Raw genomic sequence first — 18,811 nt, forward strand, 5'->3', positions numbered from 1 at the left:
ACTCATTCCAGAGCTTTTCTTTTTGAAAGGAATCTCAAAGGGAGCCCTATTCGCTTGTAGAAAATGTTAACATACAGTATCCTTCTTATTGTACTGCTAGACTGTTTTTTATAATCATTCTGGCACTTGAATGTTCCAGCATACTTTTCACTGGTTTCTATAGTTGGCCTTAAATACAAAGGACAAGGAAAGTTGAAGTAGAGTGCATCGTTTAATGTTTCTAAAATTTTCTTGTGCATCCTCAGAAAAACCCATTACCAACGTTCGTTCACGAACACTTATTTAGTTACTAAAATCACCTTCTACTGTTTCAACAGACATGTTGTGTTTCAGAAGCTTTCAATTCATTTTCTTTCTTTCCTTTTACTAAGCTTTTTGCTGTCCACTAGCAAAGACTGACAGTATTGTACCAGGTGCTTTGCACTGAACTCTGTCATACCTGGTAGTTACGAGTCTGGATGATGTGTACAGAATATTAGTGCACAAACCCTTTGTGGCAGATGTCCATATAGACTCCTTTGTGAACACATCCCTTGAGCTCAGTCTTCTGATATCAGATGTTACTAATCTGTTAGGCCATGTCTACACTACAAAATTAGGTCGAATTTATAGAAGTCAGTTTTGTAGAAAGCTTTTTTATACAGTCGATTGTGTGTGTCCCCACACAAATGCTCTAAGTGCATGTAGTCGGTGGAGTGTTTCCACAGTGCCAAGGCAACTGTTGACTTCCGGAGAGTTGCACTGTGGGTAGCTATCCCACAGTTCCCGCTGTCTCCACCGCTCATTTGAATTCTGGGTAGAAATCCCAATGCCTGATGGTGCTAAAACATTGTCGCGGGGAGTTCTGGGTACATATCGTCAGGTCCCCCGTCCCTCCCTCCCTCTCTCTGTGAAAGCATCGGCAGACAATCGTTTCGTGCCTTTTTTCCTGGGTTACCCATGCAGACGCCATACCACAGCAAGCATGGAGGTCGCTCAGCTAACCGTCACCGTACATCTCCTGGGTGCTGGCAGACGCGGTACTGCATTGCTGCACAGCAGCAGTTTATTGCCTTTTGGCAGCAGACAGTGCAGTATGACTGGTAGTCGACGTAGTCCAGGGTGCTCTTTTAACCGACCTCGATCAGGTCGGGGCGCCTGGGCAAACATGGGAGTGACTCAGCCAAGTCATTTCTCTTTTAAGTTTCGTCTCATGGCAATTCAGTCCTACTGGCAGTCCTAGTGCACTGTCTTTTAATCTGCAGCCAGCAGAAGACGATGGCCAGCAGTCATACTGCACCGTCTTCTTCCGAGCACCCAGGAGATGATGATGGCTAGCGGTCGTACTGCACAGTCTGCTGCCAGCAAGATGTATAAAGATAGATGAAGTGGATCAAAACAAGAAATAGACCAGATTTGTTTTGTATTCATTTTCTCCTCCCTCCCTCCCTCCCTCCGTGAAATCAACGGCCTGCTAAACCCAGTTTTGAGTTCTATCCTTGAGGGGCCATTCTGTTTCTCGCAAAGCCACCCCCTTTGTTGAGTTTAATTCCCTGTAAGCCAACCCTGTGAACCATATTGTCGGTTGCCCCTCCCTCCATCAGAGCAACGGCAAACAATCATTTCGCGCCCTTTTCCTTGGTTTGCCTGAGCAGGAGCAGACGCCATAGCACAGCAAGCGTGGAGCCTGTTCAGCTCACCACAGCAGTTATGACCATTGTAAACACCTTGCGCATTATCGTGCAGTGTATGCAGAACCGGCATCTGAAAAACCAGGCGAGGAGGCGACGGCAGCGCGGTGATGAGGACATGAACACACTTTTCTCTAAAACCACGTTCCCCCGCAATTTGGAGATCATGGTGTTAATGGGGCAGGCTCATGCCGTGGAAAGCCTATTCTGGGCCCAGGAAACAAGCACAGAGTGGTGGGACCTCATAGTGTTGCAGGTCTGGGATGATTCCCAGTGGCTCTGAAACTTTTGCATGCGTAAGGGCACTTTCATGGAACTTTGTGACTTGCTTTCCCATGCCCTGAAGTGCAAGAATACCAAGATGAGAGCAGCCCTCACAGTTCACAAGCGAGTGGCAATAGCCCTGTGGAAGCTTGCAACGCCAGACAGCTACCGGTCAGTCGGGAATCAATTTGGAGTGGGCAAATCTACTGTGGGGGTTGCTGTGATGCAAGTAGCCAACACAATCACTGAGCTGCTGCTATCAAAGGTAGTGACTCTGGGAAATGTGCAGGTCATAGTGGATGGCTTTGCTGCAGTGGGATTCCCTAAGTGTGGTGGGGCTATAGACGGAACCCATATCCCTATCTTGGGACCGGACCACCAGAGCAGCCAGTACATAAACCGCAAGGGGTACTTTTCAATGGTGCTGCAAGCACTGGTGGATCACAAGGGTCGTTTCACCAACATCAGCGTTGGATGGCCGGGAAAGCTTCATGACACTTGCGTCTTCAGGAACTTTGGTCTGTTTAAACGGCTGCAGGAAGGGATTTACTTCGCAGACCAGAAAATAACTGTTGGGGATGTTGAAATGCCAATAGTTATCCTTGGTGACCCAGCCTACCCGTTAACGCCCTGGCTCATGAAGCCGTACACAGGCAGCCTGGACAGTAGTAAGGAGCTGTTCAACTGTAGGCTGAGCAAGTGCAGAATGGTGCTAGAGTGTGCATTTGGACGTTTAAAGGGTCGTTGGCGCAGTTTACTGACTCGCTCAGATCTCAGCGAAACCAGTATTCCCTTTGTTATTGTTGCTTGTTGTGTGCGCCACAATCTCTGTGAGAGTAAGGGGGAGACGTTTATGGCGGGGTGGGAGGTTGATGCGAATCGCCTGACCGCTGAATACGCGCAGCCAGACACCAGGGCGGTTAGAAGAGCACAGCAGGAAGCGCTGCGCATCAGAGAAGCTTTGAAAACCAGTTTCATGACTGGCCAGGGTACTGTGTGACACTTCTGTTTGTTTCTCCTTGATGAAAACCCGCCCCCTTGGTTGCCTCTAAATTACCTGTAAGCCACCCGCCCTCCCCCCTTCGATCACAGCTTGCTTGCAAAGGAAATAAAGTCACTATCGTTTAAAAAACATGTATTCTTTATTAATTGATTATAAAAATAGGGAGATAACTCAGAAGGTAGCCCGGGTGGGGTGTGGGAGGAGGGTAGGAGGGAAGGAAAAGGCCACTTTAAAACTTGCTGAAAGCCAGCCTTCTGTTGCTTGGGCAGTCCACTGGGGTGGGGCGGTTGGGTGCCCGGAGCCTCCCCGCCCCCCCCCGTCCGTGTTCTTGCGCATCTGGCTGATGAGGGTATGGAACTTGGGGAGGACGGAGGGCAGTTAAGCAGGGGCTGCAGTGGCGGTCTGTGATCCTGCTGCCGTTCATGAACCTCCACCAGATGCCGGAGCATGTCCGTTTGATCCCGCAGTAGCCCCAGCGTTGCCTCATGCCTCCTCTGATCTTCCTGCCACCACCTCTCCTCATATTCATCGGCCACTGTCCTGTACTGTGCTATTGTGTCCCTCCACACGGCTCTGTCGGTGCCGGACGACTGCATGAGCTCAGAGAACATGTCAGTGCGCATGCAGTTTTTTCACCGCCTTATCTGAGATAGCCTTTGGGACACAGGAGGGATGCTTGAAACATTTGCAGCTGCTGGAGGAAAAAAAAGGGAGTGAAGTATTTAATAAGATACATTTTACAGAACAATGGCTATACTCTTTCACGGTGAACACTATTCACATTGCATAGCACATGTGATTTTGATATAAGGTCGCATTTTGCATCTTATACTGAGTGCCTGCGGCTTTGGTGTTAGAAATCACACACGCAGGGCCGGGCGACAGAATTTGGCTTGCAGGCGGCCATGGTAAGCCATAGTCTTTCTGCTTCTGCAACCTTCATAACAGCAGCCCCCTCCTTTCCCATACCAAGCAAAGGCCGTTGAGTTGGCCATTTAGTGCTGCGGTTTTCCTGTTAACGTGCAGCAGCAAAAACCAAACTAACCCCCTCCCCCCATCCGATTCTCTGGGATGATCGCTTTTCCCCTCCCCCCACCGCCTGGGTGGTATCGGGGAAGATCCCTGCTAGCCAAACGCGAACAGCTCAGCGCCAATGCCCCACCTCTCCCCTCCCCGCCCGCTTCCCCTGCGTGGCTAACTGCGGGGAGGATTTCTTTTCAGCCACAGGCACAGCTCAGCGCCAATGCCCCACCCCTCCCCGCCCCGCTCCTCCTGCGTGGCTAACTATGGGGAGGATTTCTTTTCAGCCACAGGCAAACAGCCCAGTAGGAACGGGCACCTCTGAATGTCCCCTTAATTAAATTCCCCTGTTTCAAGCAGGTTACCATGAACGATATCACTCTCCTGAGGATAACACAGAGAGATAAAGAATGGATGTTGCTTGAATGCCAGCAAACACCGGGACCATACGCTGCCAGGCTGTGTCATGCAATGGTACCAGATTACTTGCTACTAGCATGGCGTGGTAAAGTGTCCTACCATGGAGGACGGAATAAGGCTGCTCTCCCCAGAAACCTTCTGCAAAGGCTTTTAGAGTACCTCCGGGAGAGCTTCATGGAGATGTTCCTGGAGGATTTCCGCTCCATCCCCAGACATGTTAACAGACTTTTCCAGTAGCAGTACTGGCCACGAATGCATCCCAAGTCTTCGGGGCTACTTAATCATTAAAAAACGCTTGCTTTTATAACATGTATTATATTTAAAAAGGTACACTCACCAGATGTCCCTTCTCCGGCTTCATTGGGTTGGGAGGGTATTTCAGTCAGGGTGATAAAAGAGATCCTGGCTGTAGGGGAGAACGGTGTGCATTGTGCTCTCCACAACCTCGTCGTCGTCCTCCTCCTCATTTTCCCCCTCTGCAAAATCCTCAGCCATGGAGGAGAGTACCCCATCATCAGAGTCCACGGACAGGGGTGGGGTAGTGGTGGCGGCCCCCCCTAGAATTGCATGCAGCTCAGCGTAGAAGCGGCATGTCTGGGGCTCAGTCCTGGAGCGTCAGTTTGATTCTTTGGTTTTCTGGTACGCTTGTCTGAGCTCCTTAAGTTTCACGCGGCTCTGTGTTGCGTCCCTGATGTAGCCTCTGTCCCTCAGGGCCTCTGAGATTTTTTGAAATGTTTTGGCATTTCGTCTTTTGGAACGTAGTTTTGATAGCATGGATTCCTCTCCCCATACAGCGACCAGATCCAGTACCTTCCGTTCGGTCCATGCTGGAGCTCTTTTTTGATTCTGGGACTGCATGGTCACCTGTGCTGATGAGCTCACCTGGCCAAACAGGAAATGAGATTCAAAAGTTCCCGGGACTTTTCCTGTACACCTGGCCAGTGCATCCGAGTTCAGAGCGCTGTCCAGAGCGGTCACAATGGTGCACTGTGGGATAGCTTCTGGAGGCCAATACCTTTGAATTGTGTCCACGGTAACCCTAATTCGAAAGAGTGATGTCGATTTCAGCGCTAATCCCCTCATTGGGGAGGAGTACAGAAATCTGTTTTAAGAGCCCTTTATGTTGAAAAAATGGCTTCGTTGTGTGAACAGGCACAGGGTTAATTTGGATTTAACGCTGCTAAATCTGACATAAATTCGCAGTGTAGACAAGGCCTCAGATGATATATTTTTTTTGAGATAGAGGAAACTCCTGTGTAAATTTACACTAAGAAAAGAGAATGAAAAGTCATTCCCAAGACTGACACTACATCAGAATGATTGAGACTAGCTTCGTGACCTGAGGATCTTTAGGTCACATTGGCAGATGATTTCATATACAGCTCATTCTCCTCAGGAACTGATTGCAAATCGTACTTATCTGATCCCTTGACTAGACAGTGAAAGAGTTTTTAAAATTATCAACTGGTCTTGGAGATGGCTAGTAAGAGATATTTCACATACCAAATACGATGCGACATCGCAGTTGGCAATTTGTATCCCACATTCTTGAGGAGATAACTATTTAGAAGTGACACATTTCTCAACTATGAATTTTGTATGTGAGATTATTGGAAATTTTAAAAAGCAGATATCAATACTCATCAGTTATCCAGCAATTTGCACTAAGTATAATTTCAACATTAAGAATTAATTGTTGACTTTCCTCATGAAAGGAAAGTATTTTTACCAAAGGTTTTATTGAATATGGCAGAAATTTAAAATTATCTGATCCTCAGCAAGATTTTTTTGATTTGACCAATATTAGAGCACAACTCTTTACATTCTTGCTATTACACAATATAAACTGTTAAAATAATTTTTGTTTCTTACAATATAAGCAGAGGTCTAAAAGGTTTATTTTAAAAAATTGCTTTTCTTTTTATGTTGGAAATATTAGGAATGTCTAGTCTGTTCCTTGATATTTCTGGAAGATTTATTAGAGGTCTTATATTCTTATAAAATTGTGAGCTTTATTCTTATTAGTTAATATTTAATGGTAATGTCCAAAGGTCCTGATCAAAATTGGGATCTAGGATCTGAAAAATGCAGAAGAAACATGTTGCATTACTGAATTGAAATGTAGTTGTAACTGAAAGCATGTAGGTTTTGCATCTTTAACAAAGGCTTATGTTTCTTTAAACTAAATGGATGTGAACAATGATTTGTCGAGTTTTGTTGCATGTGGCTTCCTCTTACAGTGTGGCGCAGATTGGAATTTCAAATAGCAGTGTCCAGTAGGGATTCCACATGCATCCTTCATGGCCATGCACCTCCTCCTGAGCATAAAGGGGCAATGCAACCCAGTCACCTTCAGTTTCTTCTAGCTGCCCTCTGTCAGGAAGTCAGAACACTGAGTCCTTATTTAGTTAGTGTAGTTTGTTACTGTTACAAGTTATTAGTCTTTTAACTTGGTTGTTAGTCATTAGCTAATTAGTTGTTGTTTTTTTAAAGGACAAGATACTTTGCTGTTTTAGTGTCTCATTGAGGCTAGTTAGTTGCCTTGTCAGTTTCAGACTTTGCCAAAAGGGGCTTCAACTCTTTGTACAGGAGACTCATTCCCCTCGCAGATGTGTGTGACCTTTGTCGTCTTTGTTTAGGGGAATCTCACATCCCCTCGAAGTGCCCGGAGCTTTTAAGAGGTGCATTCAAAGGTCCAGAGCACATAGAATGAAGCTCTTTTCAATGCAGAAGTCTGAGACTTCAGTTAGATTCTGATCTACCGCAGTTTCAACTTAATGTTGGGGACCTAAATGAGTGAATCTTCCAGCAACAAGAAAGGTAACCCTGAGCTTTATTATGTCCTAAGAAGCACAAGATTACTAAGACTAGACAATTAAAGCAGTCAGGCTCTCCTGGTGACCACAGAGTACAGGTCATTCCTTTTCAGCCAGGAAGAGGTCCCCTTTCCCAGTACCATGGAAGATGAAGGCAGACCTGTAGGTATCAAGAGAACCGCTTAAAGCAGCATTGTGGAGGTGGGCACTGGGACTGGACAGAGCAGTGTGATATAGTCTCCCTGTAGCACTCTGCCTTTGAAGAGATTCCGGATGGACTCTTCATTGTGGGTTTCCTCAGTACTGCAGTGGTATCACTAATATCCCACAGCACAGGCAGAGTATTTGGCACTGGAAGACATACAAGTTATTTGATATCTCATACCTGTCCATGCAGAGTAGAATAGACCTTCAAATTAAAGAAGGAATTCTGGAACCCAGTCAGGCAGAGGTTCTCAACCTTTTTCTTTCTGAGGTCCCACCAGCATGCTATTAAAAACTCCACGGCCAACCTGTGCCACAACTGGTTTTTTGCATATAAAAGCCAGGGCCCACATTAGGTGGGTAGCAAGCAGGGCAATTGCCTGGGGCCCCACGCCATGGGGCCCTCCAAAGCTAAGCTATAAAAGCATTTCCGAGCCATCTACTCACCCAAATCTGTGTAACCTTCTTTTGCCTGTCTATCCCAGACCATCTCTGACTCTTCCTCCTCTTATCATGTGGACACTAAGACCCAGAGAACTCCCAGCTGGTCATACCCGGAGAAAGGACAATCCCTAGGACTCCGTGGAAACTTGGACAAAGCAAACTATGGGGAAGGGAGCTTGAAGCTCTTGGATCAGCAAATAGCTGACCATTCAGGCTCAGCTCCTGGCACTGGGGCTCAGGCTTCCGCTTTCTGCCCTGGGCTCCAGTGAGTCTAATGCTGGCCATGCTGCTCAAGGCCCCCAGTTGAGAACTCTGCATTAAGGGATTGTGAGCTACTCCAGCATCTATTTCAACAACTTCAAAAACAGTTGAGCAAAAGTATCACATCCTTTCTGAGGGACTTGATTGTCTATTCACATCTGTCACAGTCATCTTTTGTAATTGCAGCAAATGATCAGTCCAAGCGTTTACAAATCTGCACTGCAAGAGAACCGTCCCAACAAATTAGATCTCTTTGGTCATAAAGTGTATTTTTCGGCTTCTGTTCTAGTTAGATTTGCAAACTACTTCGACATGCAGACCAAATAGATTTGTATTCAGTGGGACAAAGAAGCAGCTTTTCCTAGCAAGCCACCCCCTGTCCAAATAGAGGTGTTTAAATCAATTTGTTCAGAGGGTCAGCTCATTGCCAGAAACTCTCTTCAAGCAGCCTTAGACTCCGTAGACTCAGGGGCTAGATTAATGGCTATTGGTATTGTAGGGAGGAGAGACTCCTTGTTACCTGTCTCAATACTACCTAAGCAGGTACAGAATGTGGTATATGATTTACCATTTGATGAAAAAGACCTATTTCATCTAAGAGAATGACTCACTGCTCTCTTCGAAAGATTATTAGGCCACTCACAGATTTTTGGGCCTATATACTTAAAACTTTAAAAGAAAACAGTATAAACCTCAGTATATCTCTCAACAGATATCTGAGTCATCTATGTCCCACACCATCAGAAACCACTAAATCAGCTTAGAAAGGGACAGAGGTTCCTGAAGCAGAAAGTGACTTCACTTGTTTCTCAACCATCCCACTCACAGAAACAACAAATTTGATGCTTCAGTCAAGGATACTCAACCAATCTATGTGGATTTGTACCCTTCCCCTTAGCTTTTGGTTCCCACCTCTTTCTTCAGGGATAACATGAGACAACTCTACATGTCAGAAGGGCCCTATTGAACTGTCTTTTAGTAGAATGAGATTGTTCAGAAAATCTCCTAGACTCTTTATAGCAGGTGGCAGTGTATCAAAAGGTAGACAGATCTCCTCTCAGATTATCCATATGGACTGTGGACTGAATCAATATTTCTTACATCATCAATAAGTTACAGCTACCAGGTCATGTGACTTCTCCTTCCCACAGGGCCCAAGCTCCCCCTGGAACTCTGCTGAAGCATGCTGCAATCATTGAAATTTGTAGAGCAGTGACGTGGTCCTCAGTACATGCATTTACCAACCATTATTTTCTGGTATTGGCATCTATAGCAGGTGCACAGCTTAAGGAGCAGTTCTGCAGTACATGTTCAGATTTATTTATTTTATTTAGTATTTGCATATTTCCCGAGCCGTGCAATAGCGTTCTTAGTGGCCAAGTGGAGCTCTCAGAGCCCACAGCTGAATTTGGCTAGTGATCACTCCTCAGCAATATATATCATTGTTTGAGCTGCGTTGCGGTGTGGATTGTCTCAAAGACCCTAGTGGTGCTGGTTGGCTGCACAGAGGCCTTGCCCAGTCCGGAATTGGTTATGAAGGGCCCACTGACGACATGGAAGGTTGAAGCCGGGCGGGCAAGAGGTAGGGCCTGTGATGAGGAACTGATTGGTAGTTGATGTTAAGCACCAGTCTTCCTGCCACAGGGACTCTGTTGTCATGTCCTGGCATGGCAGCCTCAACCACATTGGGTGTCATGATGAAAGACATGTAGCTGGTGGGCTAAAAAGGTTGTTAAACAAGGGCAAGCTTGGGTTGGCACATACCTTCTCAAGCAGCTTACCAGCTGCAATATCCCTCCTGATGTAAGGGGGAGCAGTGTGGCTCAGAACTGGATGTGATGGAAGATGAGCCAGTTGGAGAGTTGCTGTGAAGATGCACACCCTTGAGTTGAATTGCACATCAACAAGTTTGGTGTGTGACAGCTGACTCCATACCAGCTCACTGTACTCTGTTGTTGAATACAAGATGGCAAGGGCTGAGGTCCTTAGGGTCTGCTCCCCATGAAGAACCTGCTAGTTTGCTGAGAAAGTTGTTGTGTGTCTTGACCTTTGCTGCTGTCTTGCTCAGGTGGCTTTTGTATGTCAGTGTTCGGTTGAGGGTCACGCCTAAGTAAATTGGATATGCTTCAGCCTCTGGCCATTCACTATGATGTTTACTTCCCTCTTACTGTTGTCGTGGTTGAGGTGGGGGTGTGCTAGAGACTGTTTTGCTGGTGCTAGGCTGAAGGTGCCATGTAGTCAGCAGCATTGTCACTCAGGGTCTTCTCCAGCTCTGAGAAAGTCGAAGCCCTTAGCCTACAGAAGATATCATCTGCATAGATGAACTTCTGTGACTGAGTTGGTGGCAGGTCACTGATGTATAGATTGAACAAGATTGGGCTAAAACAGATCCCCAGGGTAAACCATTCATCTTTTTTTTCCAACCACTTGTTTTCTGACCAACATGCACCCTGAACCATCTGAAGTAGCAGTTCGATGGCATCAGTAACCCATGGTGGGAGGACTCTTGATTTTTTTAACAAGTAGACCCGTGTGCCCTACTATATCATGTACTGCAGGGAGGTCAAGGAAAATAGGCCTGTTTTCAGGTTTATTTTGAAAACCATTTTCAATTAATGTGGTTCATGCAAGTAGTTGGTTGCATATGCTTTGACCTTGCTTCTCATAGCTCTCGCCATCTATTTCACCAAATTGCTAGTTAATGACCACTGTGAAATGATTGGATGAAACCTCCGCAAAATATGGCATGGAAATCAGTGCAGAGAAAACCAAGCTGATGACAAACAAATGTGATGGGATCAGCTCACATATCACTGTCAGTTGACAAGAGCTGGAGATAGTGAAACAGTTCAAGAATTTGGGGGCAGTCATCACTGATGAAGGATCCAAGGCAGAAATTCAGGCAAGAACTGAGCAAACAACAGTGGCAGTGGCAAAGCTAAAGCCATTTTGGAGGAATAAGAACATCTTCCTGGAATCCAAACTGAAACTGCTGAATGCATTGGTTATCTGCATTTTTCTGTATACGTGCGAGACATGGACTATTACGGCAGAACTTGAACGGAAAATACAGGTGGTAGAGATGAGATGCTTCCGTAAAATCCTAGGCATCTCCTACTTCGACCACGTCACTAACGAAGAGGTTCACAACATCATCACGCAATGCGCTGGGTCATCTGAAGACCTCCTGACTGCCGTGAAGCAGTGCAAGCTGAAGTAGTACGGCCATGTCACAAGATCTTCTGGCCTATGCAAGATCATCCTCCAAGGGACAGTACTGGGGAAGAAAAGAAGAGGTAGACAGAAGAAGAGATGGATTGACAACGTAAAAGAGTGGACAGGAATGGACTTTGTGGAGACTCAAGCACTGACACACAATCATCGGGGTGGAGACAATTGGTTGATGGTGCCCCAATGACCATTGCGGTTATGGAAGTGATGATGATTATGGTGATCACCATGAGTGAGAGTCATATGCACAGGAACTAGAAGAGGAAGAAATGGTTACTTACCTTATAGTAACTGTTGTTCTTTGAGATGTTCTGTACATGTGGATCCCACAACCCATCGTCCGTCCCTGTACCTCGGAGATGCCTCTTGAATCTCTGAATGGTGTAAGGACTAAGCGTGACTAGATTATGCTGCCACTTTATGTCCAGTGGTGGCGGGTACATGGACATGAGGGCACATGTGTGGCCACTAATGGGCACTGGCATTTGAACTTCTAGCTCTTATACTAGGAGTGTTACTGCACCATAAGTAGGATCTACCTGCACAGAATATCTCGAAGAATGTCCTACTGTAAGGTATATAACCATTTTCTTTCTCTCTCTCTCTTTCTAATATATTAACAGGTTTACATATACTTGCCATGAAATACCAGAAACAAAACAATAATCATTGCAATAGAAAGCTTTTGTTTAAAGAAACCTTATACCAGAATAAAATCACCAGATATCTCTATTTAATAGGGTTAAACAATTTCTAATCTCTTCCTTTATGAATTTTTATGACTCCTTGTTGCTTGTGATGATGTCATTTCACTAATTGTCCACAGAATTCCACAGTAGATGAGACCTGAACTTCAAATGTAAAAGGACAATCACAAAATAACACCTTCTGTGTGAATGAAACAAACCAGACTTCAGGCCTTCCTCATGCGTAATGAGGGAGAAAAAACAAAACAAAAAACCCCATACTTGCCCTATTTCCCCCCCCTCCTTTTAAACCAAGTTGATGTTAGCTTACTTGAGCAATAATAGCACGATAATAAGGAAGTATCATACATCATTACTATAAATTCTTTAATGCATTGCTTTTTAAAACATTCGTTTTTAAAGAAAATTATTTCAGTTATGAAGCTATCATTCTCTATAGCAGTTCAGCGATTAGTTGAAGGAATGGAAGTTGATGAGAGACTGCACCTCTTGGTAAATCAGTGAAGATTTCATTTGGTAAAATAAAATATTAGCCTCTTCATAAGTAACTTGAGCCCTGCTTTTTTATGAATTTGTTTTCTTCTAGCAGCATATTTAACCTGCATAATCTGTGAGGTTCAAACACTCTTTCAGTTAATCCTATTCCCACAAATTGTGTTCTTCCATCATACATGTATCCTTTAATCAAACTCTGTTATGTTTTCAAGCTTTTGCTATGAATATCAAAATCATCTTTGCTGAATGAATAAGCTAGGTGGAAGGGATGCAAGTTGAGGTAGAATTTGGTTCCAAATGTGTCTTACAAAATGTAAACTGGCTTTGTATACTTTCACATTTCAGCCCTATGCTTTTAAAGTGTTTTAAGCATCAAGGAAGCAGTTCCCTGAAAGTTTGTTCCACTTTCCATACAAGGTTTTTTTTTTAAACTTTAGTTTCAGTGCATTTATATTGTTCCATTCCTAAAGATGTCAATAACCTCTAAATTCCTCTTCATTATCTGAATTTGTCCCTTACCAGTAATGCTCATCTGCAAGGGGAAAATAGTATGAAATTACATTTCTTACTTCTGGGGAATTCTGTGCCACTGCACATCCACATAATTAATGGCACTAGAACAGAGCAGCAGCTCCCAGCAGAAAATAACTTCTGCAGTTCTGCCTTTTGTTTACCAGAGGGCATTGTGGTGCTAGAACACAGCAGCTCCCAGCCAGCTAGGGAAGAGCAAGAGCCTGCCTTCTTCACAGTGTCTGTCAGGCCAGGTCAGGAGACAGGAGTTATGGAGAGACAGACAGCGTGGGGCTGCTGGGGTGTCAGACGGGCTCATAAGGGTTAGTGGGGGAGGACAGACTGGGGCAGGGGCTGAATGGGAGTGGAGGCACAAGGCCACATGGGGAGGGAGGTGCAGGGCCACACCGGCCGAGGGGGTGCCAAGCTACAGGGGGAAGGAGGGTGGCTGAGTGAGAGAACAGACACACACAGGGATGGGGAAGGAGGGTTCAGGGACACATAGGGATAGAGGCGTGGCTGAGTGGGGGCACAGAGACACATGGGGATGGGGGAAGAGGTGCAGGGCAACATAGGAACAGGGGAGTGTTTGAGTGGGGGCGGAGAGACATATGGACAAGGGTTGCAAGGACACATGGGGATGGGACAGATGTGCCTGACTGAATGGGAGAGGCCAAGGGTCAGCCAGGGTCTGCATGGGAGAATCTCCCTAACAGTCCTTCCCCGCCAAACCTGTTCCATACTTTTCCTACTCATACACAACAGCCCTCCAAGTTCACATCCAGACTCCTTCCCAGCAATTACTTCCCTCTCCCTCAGCTCCTCCGTTACCTCTGATTCCCTCAAGCCTTTGCACTGCTTCTGAGGGGTGCAGGAAATACGGTTCTGTATTGTAGTTTGAATGAATTATTACTCAGTTCTGTATTAATATGCCAAGTAAGGAATCTGTTAGTCAAAAAACATTTTCTGAAAGTTTTTTGTTGTCTGTATTGTTACAGACATACTTGCTAACAGGTATTTTGAAATAAATGACCAAAAATAATTGAAACTGTTGTGATTATATTGTATTATTTCAACAAATAAAATATGCAGAATTTGAAAATATTGTGCACAGAATTTTTAATTTTTTTTTTTGCAGAATTGTCCCAGGAGTAATTTCTCAAGGTGCTTTATTTAGTATACTTCCTGATCAAATTAGAATTTATTCAGCCATAGTTGATGCAATAATGGCAGTTTGTTCAGGTTGTAGTCTCCTAATATGCTAAGGACTCTCTTAAAATAGTTAAAATGCTACTTGAAAGATGCAGTGCAGAGTGATACTGAATTCATCCCGCCCATGATACTACAGATGTTGCTTTTACTTACTTCAGGATGTGATTGTGTTAATTCAGACACTTGTTATGGTTTTTAAACCATATTAACGCAGGTCTGAATTCTGCCACCTCTTCCCCCATTGAATAGTACTTCGTTTCACAAGTAGTTTGGCAGGGCCTGGTCCATAGTTAGCAATGCCAGTTAATTAGTATTCGTATCTGCTATCTACTAAACACCAGTTTTTCACTGTTGCAAAAAGGCAACTGTTAATACAGTAGAATCTCTCTTAGCTGCCCTCAAATTGGCACTCACCCCATGGGTTGAGTGCTGAGTGTCATAATTGCAGAGTTTTAAAAATCTAACAGTTGAATGCTGTAGTAAGGCCTCATTATACTAACATTTGATTATTTTCACAAAGTACTGTAGCTTATTTTTACTAGTACATCATAAAGTAGCCTATTAAATCCAAACTATAGTAATTGGAATAAATGAACAAAGCACCTTTTTGTAATGTGGTGTCCTTGTGCTTTTATTTTGTTTTCACTTACTTGCTAATGAGTCTGAGTTGTTAATATCAGTTACCAAGAGGCAGAAACATCTAGAGAATATTTTGTCTGTCTATTGAAGATTTGGTGCTCATTCATGCATTACACTGCTCTTCTAACACTAGTTTTAGTAGTACAAAAGAGAGTTCTTTTTTGAGTTATGTTGTCAACACAAATTCCACTTATGGTGCAGTACAAGGTAAGATTCTTTTGGCCTGCATTACCTGTTGGAATCTATGTGATCAACGCATCTCAAAGATCCACAGATCTTTGCTGTAGGAAAAGTAATCATTATTCCTCTGTGGAACTAATGGATTACAAAATGCTTCCAAATTCTGGTTGTGAATTTGATTAATAATGTGGGCAAACCCCACAGTCAGTGAAGCAAGTATTACCTTCACCATTTCTCACAGCCTACCAATGCTCTTTCTTGGTTGAATTACAGTCAACCAGCTGTTATGTAGCCCGAGTGTTGGGTAGACAATGGGAAAATTATTGAATGAACAGTCCAGGACTAATGGAAAAACATGCTGAGTCAGCATCTTGATAGTACTGCAGCCCAAACAAACTATCTCCTAGCTACTTAACATACACATTGAACAGGAGGAGTGACAATAGAACCCTGTAGTATACCCTACATGAGAGAACCCTCTGGGCAGCTTAGCAGTCAATGAGCACTACTTGTTTGTTCCTCAGAGAGACAAATCCAAGTGTTACTTCATTTGTCTGGTGGTGTCCACAGGTGAGTCCTATTTTGTGGTCAGAGTTATCAGAGATTAATGTATCAGTATAAACATTTCATCTTTGTCCATCACTGGAAGGATGTAGCTCGTTACGTGTTATTTTATATAGGTACCATGGAAAATTTAAGACATTGGTCTGATTAAAAAACAATATAAGTATGAAGAGTACTAAGAAAAAATAATGTAGGTGAAGTGAAAACTGAACAAGTTCAACATAGAGAGAGAAAAGTTGCTGATAGCTTTCTCATCCTAGAATAAAATTCACAGTACAAATGATAAGCCAATTAGTTTAGCTTAATTGAAAGCGCAGAAGACCTGCTGACATCTGCTTTCGTTACTTTTAATAACAGTTGGCAAATTTATTGTATTGATAAACCCATGAATATTTCTCTTGCTTGTTTTCTTGAGGGATATTAAATTCAACATCCTTGCAAAAATCCTCTTATTTAAAAAAATCCCACCCTGATTTGTTTAAAATTTTTTATGCAAAATTACTAATAAAAAGATCAGCAGTAATAGGGTGCAGTGTGGAATGTATTCCCTGAAATTCTATATGTATTATTTAGCTTCCTCAGTTTTTCAACAATTAATTGCCATATAGTAAACCTGAGAGTTGCTGTTGATCGCTTCAGAAATATTAATGTTGTAGCTCAAAGTAGAAGTCAAAGTGGAGAGAAACCCAGGTCAAATTACAGCACTAATAACTGGCATTGAATCATTTCTTAAACCCATGGTAAACGGCATTTACTTCCATGAATAATTCCATTGTGACTTCTTGTAGGAGTATATGCTCAGCAATACGATTAAGGGCTTCATGGTTTAGCCCCTAGTGATTAATATTGACCTGTATTAGTGGTATTTGAAAACCTGTAAAAGAAATGACTGTTAAATATTGGTTTGAGATTTAAAATAGGCTTAAATGTACTATAATGAATATATGTGGGTTATGATTAGGGGCAGTAGATCTAACTTATTTTTTTCATGCTTTATTTGGTAAACAAATATTGTGTGTGATCCAGGCATGTAATTTTTATATCGGCATGCCAGTTTGTTGGTAGTGTTCCCTATAAGCTTGCCTTTAGGTGGAAATTATCCTGGGCACAAGGATACCCATTCCCTGTTGATAGCTCTCTACATCCTTGGGGCATAAGCATGTTGTTCAGTTTTATATTCTAACTTATTCAGAATATTTGCATGTTTTCACCTCTGAGCACCACATTTTTACATTTGGTGAGGTCAACACAACTGGGTATTAAGTACAGTTGTGTGTATGGTATCACAAGTAAACAAAGTATTTCACTAAACAAAGGGTTGTAACTTCGTAAACTCATTTAGCTATTTCCCCTTCACCTGTTCCTTAAAGCATCTGCCCTCTAGCTCAGTGTTTCTTCAACTGTGAGGCATAGCTTCCTCAGAGAGCCATGAAGGATTCATGGGGGAGCCCCAAGTGTTTGGGGAACAAATTCATTGATGTGCCCATTTTTGGGTTTTTTCCCCTAAGAAAGAGAAACCTGGGCAGCTGTAGTTGTGCTTCAGTTGCACCCACAGCAACCAGGCCTGGATGTGCATGCACTACTGTGCATGCATCTCATGTGGTTGGGAACGGGGCCAGCACCTGGGTCCTATTCTGCTTGCCAGAAGCCATGGGAGCTACCCAATGGGAAGCCTCAAGACTGCAGGGTTGGGTAAGGATCGTGGGGTTGGGAGGCTGCCGTAAGGGAGCCTGGCCAGAACCTGCGAGCTGCTCCTCCTGCCAGAATCTATGCAGTTCCTCGTGGTCCTAGAGAATGGCAGGAAGTCTTAAGTCGCCAAGGAGGGGTAAAGAATGCGGGGGGAGGGGTGGTGGAGCAGGCCTCTTGCTGGGAGGGAGCCCCACCACCAATCAGATCCCATTCTGCCTGCTGTGCCTTTTTACCAGAATCCACAACAGCTCCTTTTGGCACTAGGGATCGTCGGGAAGCCTCAAGCCAGGAGGGAGGGTAAGTGTTTGGGTGTGAGGGAAAGTCAGGCTGTTCTTGTCTAGCCTGGCAGGGGATTGCAGCATGAGGAATGAGGGAAAGGGAGCCTGTGTCTCAGGGGTGACCCACTGGTAGTCTCCTGCCTGCTTTGGGCTGCAATGGGAACTCCCTCCTGGGGATCCGCTAGGTGTGACTGCCAGTGCACTGACCACTAAGCCTGACCCTTCATGCCTTGGTTTCTGTCAGATGGGCTTTGACCACATTCAACTTCAATTTCACTGTGAAGTCAGGTGGTTGTCATGTGGGAAAGTGACTTCGAATTGGATGATGGAATCAGAATTTTCCTCCTTGGGAAAACAGACCTTGCAGATTACATGTTTAATGTGAACTACTTGACTACGTTAGCTTACTTGGTGGATGTATTTGGCACACTGAATCCGCTGAATCTAACATTTCAAGGTAGGAATACATACAGATATGAAAGAGAAAATTTGGAGATTGATGAAGAAGCTTTGTCTTTGGAGTTAACTCCCTTTTCAGTGTGTTACCAGACTTTTAAACAGGAGAGTGACAGTAATCAAAATGTTATTGAAGTCCAAATATTAACTTGTTTGTGTGTTGTTTCCATTCTGATGGATATTTTCCTGGAGTTGAACATGAATCTCCAGATACCAATTAGATTCAGAATGCATTCTCTGTAAGAGTTTACTCCATTCCAACCATAAATATTTTGGCTCAAGAAAATCTCTTAGAATTGTCAAATGATCATGTGCTGAAGAACAAGTGTTCAAATCCCACGAACCAGGAGTTCTGGGTTTCTGTTAAAGGAGAATACGAAGAATTCAGTGATGAAGCTATGGAAGTGGTGCTTTCAGACGTGGAAAATGATTTACGTCTGATGCTATGAGAGATTCAAACAACCTATGCAATTTAAAGCAGGCCCATTCTAACTAAAATTTTAGCGTCTGAACATCAGAAAAATCCATGATTTCAAATTATAACTTAAAAAGCCTAGATCATATTATGTAATTAAACTTTGTATGTAATTGTATAAAGTTGCAAAAATGTACAAACTCTGATGTCCCTCTTGAATCTAGTGTCCTGAATTGGTTAAAAAGAAAGATATATTTGCTTGTGGGGAGCCACCAAGTTTTAAAATATCTGAAAGGTAGCTGCAGTCCTAAAAAATTTGGGAATCTGCTCTAG

The 18,811-nt window shown here is 43.8% G+C and overlaps 1 protein-coding gene and 1 pseudogene across 1 annotated transcript in view; one reads left to right on the forward strand and one right to left on the reverse strand.

The window, feature by feature from the left end:
* SNX29 (sorting nexin 29) overlaps nucleotides 1-18,811 on the forward strand; it is a 441,491-nt gene that overhangs the window by 60,662 nt on the left and 362,018 nt on the right. The window lies entirely within an intron of this gene.
* LOC141994620 (uncharacterized) lies at nucleotides 3-5,235 on the reverse strand (annotated as a pseudogene).

The sequence above is a fragment of the Natator depressus genome, chromosome 10 (genome assembly GCF_965152275.1).
Source record: "Natator depressus isolate rNatDep1 chromosome 10, rNatDep2.hap1, whole genome shotgun sequence".
In the NCBI taxonomy this organism is placed as follows: Eukaryota; Metazoa; Chordata; order Testudines; family Cheloniidae; genus Natator; species Natator depressus.